Here is a 5,204-nt window from a genome sequence, read left to right on the forward strand (position 1 = left end):
ATGGTCCGTGCTTTATACAGCAAGTTGATGGACACAGGGATGATGCTAGGGGATTTCTCCTTGAATGGTGACAGCATTCAGTCTAGGGGTAAGTCCTGGGATATTTTTTCTAAAGTGGGAGATACCATGCACTGGTTACTGCTACCAGCCGGTCAGATGGTATATTGTCAAAAGGCATATTGCCCAGCTGCAACTGCAGCAAACCAAACAAGAAGGAGATGTGTGGGCAGCATTTTGCATAATGTTATCTGATCCTGATCTTGCATGTATATGAGTGTAAAACAGTAGCAAATCTGTTGAAGCCCAAGGCGTTACAGTTTTAAAAGTAGTAACAGTGAGAGGAGTGGGTTGTGGAGAGTCCAATGAAAGGAACAAAACTGAGTGGGAAGGAGTCTGGGGTAGAGACACAGTGTGCGAATATTTTAGTCTGCTTCCTAGACATGCCTCCAGGTCAAGGAAGGAGGAGAAGCTGTAGAATTTGATTCTTTACCACTAGCACTTTTCCACAGGCTGCTTTATCAGTGTTGCCTGTTTGTTGCTGTGGATAAAGGCACATCAGTAAGGAAAATCAGGGCACATTGTAACAGAGCTTTGCACATGAAATGCATCTTTCTCCACCTCCTAGGCTCCACTGTCAAAAGACTGGACCCCATGATAATCAATGTCAACCTCCAAATTAAAGACATTTTCCCTTCATCCATCCTAAACCTTAACTCCACCGATACTCTGAAGAATCAAATGATGAAGTGGGTAAGTTTACCCCCTTATCAACCAAGGAGAAGCTGGTTGAGAGAGGAGGAGGAATGAGGAGAGATGGCAGGAAGGGACACAAGGTCCTCAGACCAAGGAGGTAGACAGATTCTGCACCACTGCTTGCACTGAGTTGAATGATGCTCCCTTGGGGGAGTCCCAAGGGGATGCAGCAGTTTTGACACACAGCTCCAGGCATCTCATTTAGAATTCCTCCTCCTCTACTTTCTCTACATGCTTCCATGCGGGAAGAGTGTGGGTGACAGTTTCTTTGAAGATATGTGTTTTAAGAATATATTTGGTAACCGTGTTGGTCTGAGACAAAAAGAAATGCTAACCTCTAGTCTAGAACTAAAAAGGTATAATCTCTGAACCTTTATTAGACCAACTAAGAAATCTAAAAAAAAAAAATCTTTTTCTGCAAGCTTTTGGGCGTGCACACCCTTTCTCAGGCTCAGGGAAAATTAAAGATGGTAAAAAGTCCCCATGGGACTCCCCATAGGTAGAAAATAAACTTCATTTTTGCACAGAGGAAGCTGAAGGTAGCAGTCTGTTCCTCTGGGTCTTCCATCTCAGACTTCCACCTTAAGCTTCCTCTGTGTGTGCTTAAAAGGGTGTGTGTGCTCAAAAGCTTGCAGAAAAGATATTTTCTTTGTTATTTCTTAGTTGGTCTGATAAAAAGTATAATCTCTGAACTAAGAGTTTTGTATTTCTTTTCATGTTTTAAGAAGGAACTTGAAGAAAGCCTGGTGCAGGTGGGTCTACATATATATATGGCTGTATGAAGAAAGAGCAGCAAGGAGGGAAAGACAGGGGTAATTAGCCAGGAGGCTTAGACAGAGAAAAAGGGGGAACATGAGTAAGAGCTGGAACTTGGCTGGGCAGGATGTGACAGACAGGGAGAACAGCAGCAGTGGTCCAGGTGGGAGATATCACATATACAGCTTCATAGCATCTTGTATTTGATTCCAGCTTTCAGGATCTCTGGAGAACGCACTGAACGGCACACTGGAAGCAGTACCTAGAGTGATCTTCAGGTAGGCTTTTCAGATCACGCCTCAGGCCCTGATCTTCCCATGATCTTGGACTATACCACTCACAATAAAGACAGGAAAGGCCTATGCCAAAGCTTGTTAACAGTAATATTAAGCAGGTTTGGGATCAGGCCCTAAAGGCAGAATGGGATGGACCACCAACACTCAGCACTGGCTTAACTCTGTTTCAGTATAATTTAGGGGAGACCATTGCCTTGAAGGGCAGCAGGTCTAGGTCCATGCTAGTGCTCTTGAAAATCCCACCCTCCATCTTCACCAAACCCAGGGAGGGAATCTTTTAGCTTCCACCCTTCCTCTGTGGGGATGGTGCTCTCTGTCTCTCTTCACCGAGGCAATGTCTTCTCCCTAATATGCCAACTTAAATCTGAAGCAACACTACTGACTTAAATGAAAAGGAATGGCATGCTTTGATGATGGAGAAAGCCATGAAGATGAACACTGGATTAGACATCATGGTTTTCAACCCTTCCTTTCTTCTCCCACCCCATACCCCCTCCTGTTCCCCCAGAGGGTAAGGAAACCTCTGGCTTTTGAAAAGAGGTGACAGTAGAGGGTTCTATGTTGGTGGTGCATGTGGGAGAGATGTAGGTAGGAAATGATTTAGGCTAATGCAGCCCATTCTCCTTTTGCTGCCTTATGGTTAAGAAGGACTGGTGTCAATCAAGGGTGGGTGGGGGTGGTTAGAAAGCAGCAGCCCAACACAGGGCTTCCATTCCTTTGGACCTTAGCTGTTCAATATGTGTACATAGTGAGGACAACCAGTTCACAGGACATAATAGATTACTACTGTTACTAGCTAATTGAGCTATACTTTTTAGCTCAAGTATCAGAGGTCTATGTTATGGATCTGAAAAAGCTGAATCCAAACTCATGGGTGCCCCATCCTACCACTGCAGCACAAATGCTGATGACAGGTAGCTGCCGGCAGGGCTCACTCATAAGAGTTGTCTGAGATTCCTGAGGTCCCTACTGATTCTCACTATTCCATTGCAGTGAAAACAACCAATGGATTCAGATCCAGGCAGTCTTTGTGTTCAACAGCACCAGCTTTCTGAACCTCACCCAGGTACTAGATCAGGCTTGGCAAGACAAAGGGAAAGTGCAATACACCATCATGCCGCTCAGTCTGGAAGTCAATGGTGAGTGCCAAGACCAGGGGTCCTCCCAGGAAGGAACACACTGCTTAGAAAGAGGATGACTAGGGATACATTAACCAGCAGCTCCACAAGGGTCGGGGGCCTGGGAACTCCTGCAACACTAACCTCCTATCTTAACCCATTTGGCTAATAGATCAGCTTGGAAACCTTCTTAGGAGATGTTTAGGGCTGGCTGGTTGGAACAACAAAGAAATGGTTGTTCTCTCCTTGCATGGTGGTTTCATATCCAACTGAAATCACATGGAAATGGGGAAGCACTGAGAATGAGCAAGTTGAATTCTCTGGTCCAGCCAAACTGCACTGAAGACAGCAACAGATATAAAGGCTGAGAGAAAAATGACTTTAGGGCATGTTTGTGGTTCTGATCTCACAGCTAGTTAGTCATTGGGCCCTTACCTACTTTAACATAAAGCAGTCTCAAGTTGCTGTTCTTTATGTGTAGTAGTTTAAGGCCTATAGGGGCCATTCCAGCAGCTGTGGAGTCATGGAGCTTAGAGACATCCTTTTTTTCTAACTGCACTCCTTGGGCTAGCTACTGGGTTATACAGGAAAAGGTTGTACAGGAGCTTCAACATCAACCCTACACATTTGGTGCTCCCAGATGCTGGAGGAATCTTCTGCTAGTGAGCAGAAATAGGTTTAGGCTTTCTTTGTGCTATTCACATGGCATATAGTCTGGCAGGCATTAGATTTGGTCTAGCTTAATTCATCTTTTTCAAACCTCAGGCTGTATTTGGGTGAAGATGCATACTGGTGACTTGGTTCTTATTTTACTTTTGGAGACATGTCAGATACTAACCAGGTCACATTTTCCTCTGTTTAACTTAGACAGAAAAGAGCACCAGAATCCCCCAGCACTGCATGCAAAGGCTGTTAGGGCTGAGGACAGAAGGGGAATGTTAGCTCTTTCTTGAGACAGCCATAAATCAGACTTGCTCATCAGACTGTGAAAACACATTCTAGTCTGACCTATAATTATGGTTAATCTCCTGATTTCCACCCCCACCCCCCCTTATTTCACAGGACAGAAAAAACTATTTGACCACTTTGATGTAGCTTTAAAAATTCTGAACAGGACTTCTACCCCAGATCTGGAAGACAAATCTAGCAGTGATTATAGGACCCTGAGTAAGGCCATAGAGGATTCGGTAAGTAGATATCTCTGAACATATATAACATCTACCATCACAAGCAGGGATGATCCATAAAGCCTGGGCCTGGGATCTTCTACCAGATCAGCTCTAGGAGGAGCTTCATTTTCTGGTAGCAGTGGAAAGTTATTACCTATACCTGGCTAGTCACTTGAAGAGCGAATGACTTGCACTTTGCCAGTTTGTTACACACACACAACCAATTTCGTTATTTATTGCTGAAGACAGACGAGTTGTAATGGGGTTGGAAAAGTCCTAGCAGAACCGGAGAACAATATCAAGTTAAGGATAGAACATAGATTTTTCAGGGTATTGCCTTCCACCCCCGTGAACCAGGATGGGATTTGTCTATACTATATTACAGACAGCTTTGGGTAGTCTAGTTTTAAAGTATGGGGCTGAGTCAGCACAATAGGGCCCTGATCTCACCTTATGGGTGCTACCATAAAATGTTTAAGGACAGGTTCTGCTCCACCTCTTAGAAACTTCAGTGTGAGTTTATTCCACTCTGCTCAAGTCCCTAGGGAAACATTCCTACACCTATTTTGGAACATCCCATCATCTGACCCCTAAGCGAGACAAAAGCAGACTCGGAAGGGTGCCCACATGAATATCTGAGTTCACTTTGGTGCCTAACAGGGGGAACAAGATCTGGCCCATAGTACTCTGAATGTAATTTAAAAGTTCAGTCTCTGAACTCCAGCTGAGATTATCCAAACTGATGTCACTGGTGAGTCCCAGCCTCTTTCTTTCTTTAACATTCCCAGACTTATCCTGTGTTTTTTCCTACAGCTAAAGGAAACGTTTGCAAGCCAGAAGCTGGTAGAGCCTATTGTCAGCAGCTTTCAGTGAGTACAAACTTCTTTGTGTCACCCTCATCCCTCGTTTAAGAAAACCCTAACACAACATCTCGTGTCCATCTAGAAAACTGCAGTCTGATTTTGTTTTTACTAAAAGTCAATTTATTGCTGATGAGCAATTCCAGACAGGTTGCCCTGAGAACTGAAGTGCTTTGTTCATGCATAGGCTAGGCAAGGCCCAGCAACAGGCCCCAGGGGGAAAGAGGAGATTCAGTAGTTCAAAATTGATTT

The 5,204-nt window shown here is 44.3% G+C and overlaps 1 pseudogene; it reads left to right on the top strand.

Annotated features, from left to right (window-relative positions):
• LOC112551160 overlaps positions 1-5,204 on the top strand; it is a 15,335-nt pseudogene continuing 10,131 nt past the window's right edge.

Source organism: Alligator sinensis, unplaced genomic scaffold (assembly GCF_000455745.1).
Source record: "Alligator sinensis unplaced genomic scaffold, ASM45574v1 scaffold311_1, whole genome shotgun sequence".
In the NCBI taxonomy this organism is placed as follows: Eukaryota; Metazoa; Chordata; order Crocodylia; family Alligatoridae; genus Alligator; species Alligator sinensis.